The following is a 14,033-nucleotide window of genomic DNA, read 5'->3' as shown; positions in this document are numbered from 1 at the left end:
TTCCGTAGCTCACATATTTGCCATTGTGTCCACTATGAGTGGATGAAGTTCAAGCTGATGAGGATCAGAATCCCTGAACTGCATTACTTGAAAAAAGCCAAGAAAACTTTTTTATGCGTATTTTGCATGGTGAGCCGGTCCTATGCACCCATCCATAGAGGGACAAGCCCCTTATGCCCCCAAACCTATATATGTTAACTCCATGGATGCACCAACTTGAAGAAGGGGGTAAATTACTTATTAAAAGGGTGTTATTGCCAGCACAACTTGCTGACTGTGAGTTCCTATGGATGAGCTTTGATCCTCGGCAGGTTGAACTTCAGACAAATGACATTCAAAATTTCAACCTTTATCCAGCCATACATTACCCTCACCATGTTCTGTGAGTCTCGCACCCTGTTTTCATGTTTCTGTAGCTGCCTTTAACTCTTTGTTAATTCACTGTCAGGCTAGAGTACTAGACAACTCCCTGCTGAAATGCTGGCACTCAAATTGCTGAGTGCTGATAAGCTGAAAAAAAAAGACTGAAAATACAGGAGACGGGCGAATTTCAAAAATACCCCTTCTACTTTAAACTTCTTTTTGCCAGAATTATACATAGAACTGAACCTCCATGCCAATGTAATTTTGAATACTCAATAATTACTCAAACAATTCTATTGTTGCCATACAATATTATTTAACTTATGTTTAGTACATCAGTTGTGTCCTGTACTTGTTACAATTTTTTAACATATTTCAATCAGTGTAAACCCTACCCTTTTCAAGGGATCCACTTACAAATGGCCTTCAAGGGATCATATAGAGTTTTATGTATCTTTTGGAGTCAGTAAAAAATAGGTAACACAGTTTCCGTTTATATCAACTTATCATAAATGGCCTTCTCAAGAAAATGTATCTTTCTGGGGTATGGTAGCATATTTTGCTTGTTCTGTACTATTAGAAATGTTTTAACAGAATTTTGTGATCACATTTGATCCACTCAGTGCTAAAAGTGAAGGACAACTTGTATTTTGTCTCAGGATCAAAAAAAAATTAGCAATTTAAAAACTCCTTTCTGAATAAATATCAACAGATCAATTGAAAGATGTCAGTTTCCAAAACTTACTAGGCAAGAGATCATCTCTACAAAGAAGGAGTTCCAGAAAATATTATCTTCGATACATGAATCACTTTTAAAATAGATAGTAAGGATAAAAAGGTAGACTATATGCATGAGAATGGCAACGAAGTTTGAACTTCTATAAACGATAATACAACTACAAAATGGTCACATATGTAGCATAGAAATGAGTTTATATTACATCAAGAGACTATAGGGTGAGCAAGCAAAAACATATTGAATTTATCTAAACAATATCTGACTACTGGATAGCGTAAATGACCCAGAAAACCAGACAAGGAAAGAAGAAGTGATATAAGAATTGTTGATATACTTGAGAAAATGGAAGGTGAAAACATGATTAATTTCCCCATGTGATGGATTCTGAAAGTGTTAAACCTTTTGGTGGACTAGAGCTTGCCATATGTTGTACAGAAAGCTCATACATCTCTCATAAAACAACCATTTAAGGAAAGAGTCCCTCAAGTCTATAACTCAAATTCATGTCACATTTGGACAATGAGTTTGTTATTAGAACTGCATGGGGAAAATCTTCCAATGAAAACCAGTAGTTCTGTCTTCAGGTTTGATAATGACTATGCACAGACAATAAAGGAAAAAAAGAAAGGTATGCTTACCAATAGTAAAGTCCCTAAACATGTCATATTAAGTGCTACATTTTATTTCCAGCAAGTACTTTAGACTTTTTAGAAGATGCTCTTTCCCTTTTTAAATCACAAAAGACCAATCTTCAGGGAAAAAAAAATACTGGAGTAATACAAGTCTAAAGAAAGAAGTAGAGAAACCTGGATGAAAAGCTGTTTTTTTTTCTAACAAAAAAAGACTCATGAAAATGGACCATTAATAGTTCACTGGAACAGCTTCAGCCTTTGGCTCTGACCTATTTGACTCCTACCGAATTTAGATACTGGAGCCATTCTCTGTCTTTTGAACCAATACCTTCTCAGCTCCCATCTTCCTTTTTGACTAGGTCCAGCTCTCCAACCTTATCTACTCAGTCTACCAGGAGTTTGTCTGATGATGATGTGGACAGGGTAGTGCAGATGCTACTGAAGATACCGGCTTTGGACAAATTGTTATTGTATCAGAGCCAAAAGGAACTGGAACCAACAAAGTCCTCCTTATTAACACCTTTTCCTCCTCCAATCCATCCTCTGGTTTTAGACCTGGAAGATTCGGACGTCCAACTGGTGTCTGTCTTGGATTCTATACCTATGGGTTACTCAGATCCGATGTCTGCCCTGAGTGCTTCTTTTTAATCAGAACAGGAGATCTCTAGGAGCTGGCACTCCCTGGTCGGACCTGCAGAGCAGGTTTGTATCTCTCTGGATCTGACCCTGTCTGTGGGGGCTTTGGCACAGGTGAATTCAGATCATATCTCTATCTTGGAGCTTCTGTCACCTGCACTGAAGATTCCATTGGATCCAGCAACTCATTTGTCGGATCCAGGGTGTTCTTCGGCTCATGGACAGAGTGCCTTTGAGGTTATGAAGATGGTAATGACTACATCCCAGTCTTAGACACATTCTATCCAGGATCTTTCTTCCAGTTTTGGGCTGATGACTTTACTTTCACATGTACCCTCTCTGCAGGACTCATGAGACCACAGGCTTCAGGTCGTCCAGCAAGGGACCCGGCCTTCTGAAATTTCCCCAGACTACCCCACTGAGGAAGTATCTCAGAAGATGACTTGCAAGAAGAAGCATCTTTACTGCTAAGAAGATTCAGTCACATCTGATTCTGACCTCAGTAATGCAGAAGGGTTCCCACAGTCACCTCCTGAAGATGTGTCTTCACAGTCCACATCTCCTATAGCTGAGGAGTCGGTATACCGGAAGGCTTGTGGGTCTTGCCCTTCTACCTCATGGTTGACACTTCTTCTGATGAGCTTATTGATTTAATCTCTTGGAAGGCTTGGGAGACCCCAGACTCCATAGAACTGACTCCTAGGAGGCCAAATAAATATATTACTGCCCGCAAGAACAAGTCTTTCTTCACTAAAGGTGTAGCAGTTGATGCTTTGGTCATGGCAGCGGCCACTAAAAAGGAACTATCTGAGACCAGTTCCTCTATCCATCCCCTGAATAAAGATTCTAGGACCATGGATAGGTATGGGAAGTGCGTTTTCTCATCAGCAGCCTTTGCATTACAGTCACTGAACTACTTGATTCGTTTTACTAGATTACAGAGGGACCTGCTGAAAGAACTGTCAGACTCCCTCCAAGGACCTGTACCTGACGTGGCGGCAGGCAAAATAACTGTTCAGTTCACCACCTTCATTTCAGTTGTAAACTCTTCCATGAGTCTCATATCATATGCAACAGATGGAATGAGTGCAGCAGTGGATTCAGGCATCTTTCTTAGGAGACAGGCTTGTATGCACTTTTGCAATTTTGCTGAGCCCTTCAAGGCTTTCTTCACTAATGCCCCTTTTGATGGCTCCTCTCTTTTTGAGCCCAAAGTAAAAGAAAAACTCACCATGTGTGAACAGGAAAGCAAGACCTTATCTGCTAATGGAGTAAGTTTTCCCACACCTACTAGACCCTTTTCCAAAGGCCAAAGAGGTAGCAGAAACATGTAGTTCAGAAAATCACAAAGGTCTTTCCAAGACACTGGGTGAAAGATCCCCTAGTGGCAGAGGGGAGAATAATAATGGAAGATGCCGGCCTCGCAGCAGGGGAGGCCTGCAGAATCAAGGCTCCAGACAATCTTTCTTTGGTAGACATTTTTCAGCGCTCCTGAAGGGGTGCCTGACTGCTCACCTCTGGAAGCAGTCAGGGATATGATTGTCTCCGCACTTTCATACCTGGCAAAAAAATAACAAATGATATACGGGTGCAGGATATAATATCCCTGGGTTATATTATTACCTTCTCATTCCTCACTCCAATAAACAAATCTGCTCCAGACATTATACCCAGTCAAAAGGAGCAAGCAACCTTAGAAATTCAAAAGTTGCTAAGAAAAAGAGTCATCCAAGAAGTCTCCGCAGACCAGAAAGGATTCAGAACTTACTCAAGGTTCTTTTTAGTTCCAAAGAAAACTGGGACTGGAGACCAATTTTGGATTTCAGAATTCTGAAAAAATCTGTGAAAAAAAACAAGTCCTGGATGGTGACACTACTTTCAATATTTCCATTCTTGGAAAAAGACAATTGGATGTGCTGTATAGACCTTTAGGATGCATATTACCATATATAAATGGAAAGGTGATCCAGAAGGCACTTGCATGTACGGCTAGGAGCTAGTAATTTTCAGTTTTGAGATTTGCTCTTTGGTCTTACTACAGCCACCAGAGTGATCATCAAATGCATGGCTGTAGTGACAGCTCACCTGAGATGTCAAGGATTCCGGGTATTTCCATATCTGGACGACTGACTCATAAATGCCTCAACCAGACATCTTCTGCTACAAGCCGGGGACTACACTCTACAGCTCTGTTCTTCCCTAGGAATTACAATAAATTATGAAAAATCTGCTCAACAGCCATGTCAGAGCTTGGTCTTCATAGTAGCAGAGATAAACACAACAACAATGATAGCAAAACTTCCACAAGACAGAGTGGATGATCTTCGGCATTATGTAAAAATCTTGATCAGAATGAAATGAGCCTCTGCTAAACTAGTTCTCCAAGTACTGGGCAGCATGGCTGCTTCAATTGTCCTCACTCTTCTAGCTCATTTCCACATGAGAATTCTTCAGTGGTTACTTTCGACACAATGGTGAATTCTAGAGCTTCCAATGACACACAAGATCATGATAATCAATTCATGCAAAAAGCATCTTCAGTGGTGGCCTTCCTCTCCCCTGGTGTCTCAAGGTTGTCACTTTATTCCTTCTTAGCTACACACCACAGTGACCACAGATGCTTCCCAGATAGGGTGGGGGGGGGGTCCATTATCCAGCGAAGACAATCCAAGACATCTGGTAACAACAAGAGGGCCATTTGCACATAAACGTCCTGCAGATGAGGGCCGTACTTTTGGTGTTGCAAGCATTTCAAGACTCTCTCTCTATGGGAATGATAGCAATCCAGTCAGACAACATGTCTGTGGTCTGGTACTTAAATAAACAGGGGGAAACCAGGTTGTACCCCCTTTGTTGAGAAGCCCTGAGGGTGTGACAATGGGCAACATCTTCCATCCACTTTTTGATAACAATGCACATACCAGGGAAGTCCAGCGTAATAGCAGGCAAATTGAACAGAGCCATATTATGGCCTCACGAGTGGTCCTTCAGTCAAAAAGTTGCAGAAGAGATCTTCTGAAAATGGGGCCAGCCTTGCTGTGACCTCTTTGCTTTGCCCTACATATCAAATGCAGCAACTACTTTGCCCTGATCCTCCCTCTGGAGGGAGCACCCAAGGGATGCACTTGTTCACGATTGGCCGCCAGGACTTCTTTATGCCTTTCCACCAATTCCTCTAATCCACAAATTTCTGCAGAAAGTAAGATTTTTGAAGATGATAATAAACCTAACTGCCCCCACTGGCTTCAACAGATTTGGTTTCCTTTCCTTCGGCCTCATGTTTGGGGTGAATCATGGTTTCTGGAGCCTGTTCAAGACTTTCTGACTCACCCATCAGGGATGGTTCATCCCAGTCTGAGCAATCTGAAACTAACAGCTTGGCTGCTCCAGTTCTCCTGATTGCCAGGTTTCCTTTCCTTTCATCTCCGTCAGACACATTTTGTTATTTTCTCATAAATCATCTATACATAAGATGTACAAAGGGAATGGAAGAGATTTGTTTCATGGACTAGCACTAATCAAACAAACCCTTTTACTGCTGCCATTCATTGTTTACTAGAATTTTTTTTGGCTAAGCTTTTCAATGAGGGTGTTTCTGTCGTCACTATTAGAGTTCAGTTGGCAGCAATGTCAAACTTTCATATAGGAGAAAATGGGTGTGGCACCATGTCAAACAGACTTTGTACAGCATTCTTGAAGGGAACGACAATGCTAAGACCCCCATACAAAAACCCACCCCCGCCTTGGGATCTGAATTTTGTTTTGTCAAATATTATCTATCCTCCTTTTGAGGGATTTGCTTCCTGTGACTTGAAGTAACTTTCTTGGAAAATGTTCCTGTTAGTAGTCATTACCTCAGCAAGGAGAGTTTCAGAATTACAAGCTTTATCTGCCAAGCCACCATACATGGTATTTCACAAGGACAGAGTTTCTTAATGCACCAACCATTCATTTCTGCCCAAAGCTGTGTCTGAAAATTACCTCAATCAATCTATCGAGTTACTGGTATTCTTCCCAAATTTCCAGAATAAAGGAGAATACTCATTACATTTACTGGATGCCCACAGACAGTTACATTTCTACCTACATAGAACTGCAGAAATCAGACAATCAGACCAGCTGTTTCTTACTCTGACACTAGGAAAGGCCTCCCAGTATCTAAAGTTACCTTATCTAAATGGCTTTCTCAATGTATTTCCTTCATTTATAGTTCTAAGAACAAAACCCTCACTACCTCTGTTAAATGTCATTCCACTAGAGCGATAGCTACTTCTGCAGCTTTTCCAGCTAGGCTGCCTTTGGATAATATCTGTGCTGCAGCAACATGGGCAAACCCTCATACTTTTATTACTCAGTACAAAGCGGATTTGGCCTCCAGGAGCAGAGCACCCATTGGTTCTGAGGAATATTCTTCCATGAGACACTCAAGAATCAGGTAGCTTGGGATGCGATCCCACCAGTGAGAAAAAAAGGTGAGATTGACAACATCACTTAAAGAAGTTATGTAGTTACCGTAATGCTAGATGTGTGTTCCCCATAAGTTATGTAGTTACCGTAATGCTAGATGTGTGTTGCCCATCTCAGCCTTTATTCTCACAACCCACCCACCATACCCCCTGCCTATACTCCTGAAAAACTGAGTAGCACTAATTGGACATTATAGGGCTCTATAGTCTCAGAAACCATTTTTTTCTGTTAATCTATGAATAGTTTTACCTCTAATATTAGTTGTCATAGGCAAACAAGATCTGAGGGAGTTATTGGGAGTGCATTATCAATAAGGTAGAATGCCTAGAAGCTTTGCTGAAGTCCTTTTGTAATGGGCCAAGATGGATCTAGTGGATTGGATCCAACCCACCAATGAGAATAAATGCCTAGATGGACAACGCACATGGAACATTAAGGTAAGTGCATAACTTCTTTTTTGGAGTTACTGGGGTAGTGATCTTGGTAGGCTGATTGACTGTGACCGCATGCCTGGTTTGCCTGTGAATCTAAAGATTAAACAAATGTTTAAAGGGATACAAACTAATATATGATGATTAGGGACATGAAATTAAACAGACTTTCTCTTTTTCTATACAATATTTTGGTTCATATTGGTTAAAACAGGAAGGTATATGACTTAAACATTCAGATAGGGTTATTACAAATTATTGTGTAAGAACATTTAACTTCACATAAATAAGGGTGAGTAATAGTTATACATGTTAGGGCTAACAGCATATGACCTTTACCTATGGAAACTGAGCAGGCTTAAGATAATGAATAAAATGAATGTTGGAAGGAGTTTTAAATCTGACAGTTAATGCAGGGAATTAAATCTATGAACTGTTTTTTGCACTGGGTTTGACTTTCCTAGCATTCATTGGCCAGCTGTGTGACTCTGATTAGGTTACATGACCAGCCAGTGCTTTGTTGCATTTGGAATGCTGGGAAGGTCTCCAAAATGACTTCTTTTACTGCATGTCTGGTGACTATCTGTGATCCTAAAGACTGAGCATATGTTCAAATGGACACACACTACTAAGCAATGGAATGGACAATGGAGTTAAAACAGATTTTTTTTCCTATAGGAATTTGCTGATACATATTAGATAAAGTGGGATTGCATGAGTTCAAGGCATTCTGATAGGGCCATTAAAAGTTTGTTGTGGGAGTACCTTTAGCTTCACCTAAATGAGAGTTGGTGGTGGCTGTGAGTGTCATAGCACATGGCATGTAACTTTACTTGTAGAACTTGAAGGGCCTTGAAAATGTAGTAATGTGATAGTTTTGGAGACTGTGTTGTCTGGTGTTTGGTGCATTGGATTGAAGCTCTGAGCTGCTGAGAAGCAGTTTATTGTGGTCTGGGATTTGATTGCTGCAGCTTTCATCTGCCCACTGTGTGACTCTGGGAAAGTTACTTGACTGGACTGTGCACCGGGGATATTGGAAGGATTGAATGGTCTTCTAAATGATCTCATTGACTGAATGCCCAGTAACTACCTATGATTCTGGAGATTAAACATACATTTAAATGGATACAAACCACTATATGACAGGGGGGGTGTGAAATTGAAACCCATTTTTTGCTATACAATATTGTTGGTACATACTAGTTGAAACAGGAATTTACGTGCTTTGAATAACTAAATAAGGTTAAATAGGATTACTAAAGAACTGTTAAAAGATCCATTTCTTGTGGTGGGGGGTTAAATTCCAACAATACTTGTGCAACTCTATATAATTTGCTTGACTTTGTAATGTTCTAGGCCTTTCAGAAAGTTGGATGGTCCCCTCTTTAGTTTCATTGAGTGCACATCCAATAGTTACCCATGATTCCAAAGTTTACAAATATGTTTAAAACCAAATACATGATAAGAAGTTAAACAGATTTTTTTTTTCTTTTTTTGACTATTGTAATTTAGGTTTTTATAATAAAATTATAAATAGCCTATATAAAGCATTTATTTGATGATCTATAAGGTGGTCTACGTATTTAAAGTAAGATCAACTATCATAAGTGGGCATGAGAAATTAAAAAAAACTCGAAGGATAGTTTGAATAGGATTTTTCTTCACCTTGAATTTTATGGAAGGCAATTGATTTATTTTAGTTTAGTTATATTTAATATTCTTAGCTCTTTGTTTTTTGTGTCTATGTAAAAAAATAAGCTCTCCTGTAATAATTTTCCTTTTCTTTCATACAGCTATTATTCTAAGGGTCAGAGCTACTGTGGAGATTACAGAATAGAAATTAGCAATAGCAATATGTAGGTGAATGATACAAGATGTGTTCTTTAAAATATGCTTCTATAAATGTAACTAGCATCAACAATGGCAATAAGAGCGGTTGTTTAAATATTGAAAATGCATAGAATGCAATTGACATTTTACAAGAAACGTTTTTGCAAGATCATATCTTTAGATTACTAGAAAGCAATACATAGTATTATAAATCTCTAGTTTTAAGAAAACAAGAAGAGTACGGCAGTCTTACAGAGAAATTGTATTATAAGGCCTAGGGTTATTGACTCATACAGTGATGATAAAGGTATGATGTATGTGGACATTATGGAATATCAACGATGAATATTAGTCTTAGCTAATATGTACTGGTTTCTAGAATTAAAGCTAAATTTTCTAGTACGTATCTAGAAATTTTTACTTCAAATAGGATGGAAAGTATACTAATGACAGAAGACTTTAACTGTACACTTAAGGAAAATAATACTAGTGTGATTATGAAACACAGAATTCCCACCTTGTTACTGTTATTAAGCCATTTACAGTCTGTATTCAGAATACGTGTAAATGGGAAAACATATTACCTGACTACAGATAGGGCATGTCTCGAAAAGAACTTGACTAAATTAACCAGTTGGGCATAGAAGGATAATATAATAATAATAGATACATCAAAAACTAAATAGATGACATTTGGGAGACATAGGTTGAAAGATGCTTATTTAATAATGCACATAGTGTTTGAAACTATAGATTCATTTAAGGACTTGTGTACATGGATAAAAGCAAAAAGCCACTTGCTGCACTGAGACTGGAAGGAATGAATGTGAACAATTAAGTGTAACACAAGTTTATCTGCTTTTTGTCCAAAGGAAATCAGAAAAAAAATTTACATTCAAATGCAAATCTTTTTATATAAAAAACATAATAGGATAATTATATCACAATTCATATTTTTAAAGACACAAGCTGTTAAAAATAGAAAAAAATACAGGAAAAAACATTGTCACCACCATAACATTATATATGTTTTCTAACTTTAACCCTTCTATCCTTAAGAAAACACTTACTGTTATACAATGACTCCCCATTAATATTCAAAAACGTGCACAGTGATTGGTCAGCATGCACGTTGTAAATCAGAGTTACAGTAATGAAAAAGGTCCGGTCCCCGAACTTTTTCCATTACTATAACTCTTTTTTTTTTTTACAGCAATGGAGAATGCAAGATCTCCGTTGCTTCACACTGTCTCGCTATGTTAAACTCCTTTAACATAGCGAGACAGTTTGTAAAAAGCAACGGAGATCTTGCTTTCTCCGTTGCTTTTTTCCAAACTGTCTTGCTATGTTAAATGGGTTTAACATAGCGAGATAGCTTTAAAAAAAGCAACGAAGATTCTCTGTTGCTTTTTTTAAAGCTGTCTCGCTATGTTACACCCATTTAACATAGCGAAACAGTTTGTAAAAAGCAACAGAGATCTTGCTTTCTCCATTGCTTTTGCCCACAGCTCTGATGTACTGTGTTGGCATACGCATGCGCAGTGCCTCAGAAATGCCGCAGAATACCAGACAGCTGCGGAAGGGCAGCAAGGAGGCATTATACAATGCCATTATTCAAGAAAAGTAATATTTTTTTATTAAATAATGTCATTGTATAATAGCAATAACCCACTTCTGGGTGTGGGTAATGCTGGATTTACCCACGGTTGGCTTTGTTTGGCCACTCGGGCTTCACTCTTGTGACCAAACTACATCAACCGTGGGTAAATCCAGCATTACCCACACCCAGGCATGAGTTATTGCTATATTAATCACCTCATTTAAATCAGGTTCTTGGTCAGCTTGTAGCTTGATCTACCACATAATTTATTTTTTCTCTATAAGGTTCTTATGGACCCCCCTCCCCCCAATCTACTGATACTTGTTCCAACACAAAAAAGGAATTTGCTAAAATGTATACATGCAATACTGTGCTTGTATACAGCATTATTAGGATTCTTAGTTTTTAAAGTGTAAATATGCTCCTTTACCCTTTTATTGAAGGCTCTTGAGGTCATACCTATGTAAAAGGCTTCATATCTCATGCATACACTGATATAAACAATTCCAGTAGAAGTACAAGTAATGCTCCCAAAGGCTGCCAGTACAATGTGACCATGTAGTAACATAATATAACTACCCTCACATATATATCTGCAGGCAGTGCAGAGCCCGCACTTATAAGTCCTTTTCAGTCTATCAGTAAGGGTAGGTTTACCATCATGCTGTAATAAAGTCTTTAAACTGAAATTCTTTTTGTAAACAATCAAGGTTTTTTCCCCCCACAGGCTTCCATAAATCTACATTCTCTTTTATAATCCACCAATTACCCTGGATTATCTTCCTGAAGATTATATAGGAATGAGAGGTGAACTGTCTCTCTGACAAAAGCAGCTTATGCATGGAATAGACTACCAAATTATATTAAAGTAAGTAATAATTTAGATATTTTAAGAACAACCAGAGTTTTCATGGTAATGACTGTTTTGGTAGATTGGCAGTCTGGAAGTATATCATTGCCGGGCATGAAATATTTTTTTATTATTTATTTATTTGACATTTGCTGACTGGGAGTGTCCAACTGAGCAAAAGCCTGGAGAGAAAAGCTCCACAATACCATGAGAAATTAACAACATACTAACAGTAATGAAACAATACATATAAGTGAATAAAAAATTGGTGAGTAACACAATAGCATGAAAAATTAATAAGTTACAAACAATAATGAAATAGTATATAGCTGAATAAAAAATATATTAATATATTAAGTAACATAAGTAACACAATATGTGCTAGCTTGGGCTAATAATGAGCTTATGTGCACATTATAGTATAAGTACAGTGTCCATGAAATTTTGAGATAAGCTATGTCACAGAGCTATATATGTATGCATAAACCAAAAAAAAAGAAAAATGTCACTATGCAACATTTGCATATCTTGAATAATAATAATAATATAAAGTGGCTATTAAATAAAAATGTATTTATTTAATAAGATCAACGATACAATAGATTATATTTACATAAACAACATACTGAACATTTACACATAAATACATGGAGTTGAATACATGATCCTTCATGTTATTCCCTGTAACAGTTATACCAGAATGTATAGACAGTCTACAGTCTGAGCTTTCAAAAATGCTAAGCTTAAAAACTAGGGATTTGATGTCTTGGAATCAAATGTAAGTGAGACAAAAGTGCTTAACATTGACTGATACATGATCTGAATATGGAAAACTGGCTTATAGTACAATTCATGTAACAAATCTTAATCTCTGAAATTGACTTAATGTCCAATATAATTTCTTTATTTATTTATAATTGTTGATGGGGACAGCGCTGTAAATGAGGTTTGGTAACAAACCAAGTTGTCCTGGGACATCTTCAGAATGGGTTAGGCTGATGTATTAATGGGAGTTAAGTGGGTGGGGGAGGTGAAAGGGTTAAATGGAGGGAGGGATGATTGGGAGGAAATGAGATAAGGGTGGAGAGGGAAGGGGTTTAGACAAGTGTAGCTGGGTAAGTAATCACATTTTGGCATGAACTTGCTAAGGCAAGTACTACGTCCAAGACGACCTGTAGATATTCCTGAGTGCAGGTAGGGGTTGAGTTAATGGTGATAGTTATTACATTATTAGTACAAGGTCTTTTTTCCTTTTAAATTATGAAGGATAGTAATCTTCAGCAGCCTAGCTGTCTTTCTTAAATGTAACTAAGCTGGTCCAGGTAATGGGTAATTTAGACACTGGAATATAGTAATTACTTTGTAAATTTATTTTGAGAAGGTTCTGCTGTTGCTTATTCTCCACATTTGTTGTAGTTAGTGGTTACATTTGTATGAATTGGTTTATTTGAGGTTGTTGCCGGGGGGGGGGGGGGGTAGGTGCACAGTTATCAGGCTTTATTGGTCAATGGTCGCCAGTGTATTTTATGTTGCTGTTAGGTTACCTCCCAGCATAGTTATGGAGTAAAGGCCTGTTTGTTATCTTGTTGGTTTGCGGGTTGCAGTATGGCCATCAGTGGATAATTTCCTCTCGGTTTTGCCGGTTTTCAGAAGTGTGATCGGGATGTGGGGAAGGTATATTGCGAGGCATTGGAGGGAGCAGTGGGGTTGAAAAGTAGCTGCTTGCATTTGCATGTTCATGGGCTTGGAGATGCCTGGGAGTATCGATCGTTGAGTTCAAGCACATTAAGCTCCTGTGTTTTTTCCATCTACCTCAGTTTCGCTGCTTCCTTGATTGTTTGTGGGTGGAGAGAAGAGTCATTGGTAAGGCAGCAGTCATATATATATATATATATATATATAAATTGTTTCGGCTTCTTTCAGTGGTGGTTTGAAGGCTAGAGGGAGCTCTGATTGCCATTTTCGCAGGCTGAGAGTTCCGTGAGGAAGGAGGTTACTACTGCGTATGCGAGGTAATGTTGTCAAAAATAAATAAACAAATCTTCCCACGTGAGGTGCTTTGCCCTCACGTCTTTCTCTCAGCAATTACCTATTTCTGTTTGTTCTGGTGTTACAGCCAGGCACGGATGATTACCTGGGCTGCTAGCTGAACGTTACCCTGCCACACATGCATGGTGCAGCTATAGCAGGCAAAGGGGACAGGTGGAACGATGATTACCTTTCTATTTAATAAAAAAAAAAAAAAAAAATGAAATACATAAACGGCGACAATCTATTAAAGGCAGGGTTCACACTATCACACTCGTGGATACACTCACACCTGTGGCCAGCAGAATTGTTCATGTCATTTAGTCTGCCTTGTGTGTGGTTGGCTCCTCGTACCTCTCTACTGGCTAAATTTTTGCAGAGTGTCCGGATGTTGCTTATAGTTTGGTCTATTCCTCATAAAATGTGTGGCTTTTAGGCAAATCAAATCACTGACAAT

At 38.5% G+C, this 14,033-nt stretch overlaps 1 protein-coding gene across 1 annotated transcript in view; it reads right to left on the bottom strand.

Moving 5' to 3' along the window:
* PLG (plasminogen) overlaps positions 1 to 14,033 on the bottom strand; it is a 791,307-nt gene that overhangs the window by 27,510 nt on the left and 749,764 nt on the right. The gene's annotated exons all lie outside the window — the stretch shown is intronic.

Source organism: Protopterus annectens, chromosome 1.part0 (assembly GCF_019279795.1).
Source record: "Protopterus annectens isolate FY-2018-M chromosome 1.part0, PAN1.0, whole genome shotgun sequence".
Lineage (NCBI taxonomy): Eukaryota > Metazoa > Chordata > Ceratodontiformes > Protopteridae > Protopterus > Protopterus annectens.
Note: the sequence above shows the minus strand (reverse complement) of the source record. Positions and strands in the feature narration are given on the sequence as shown.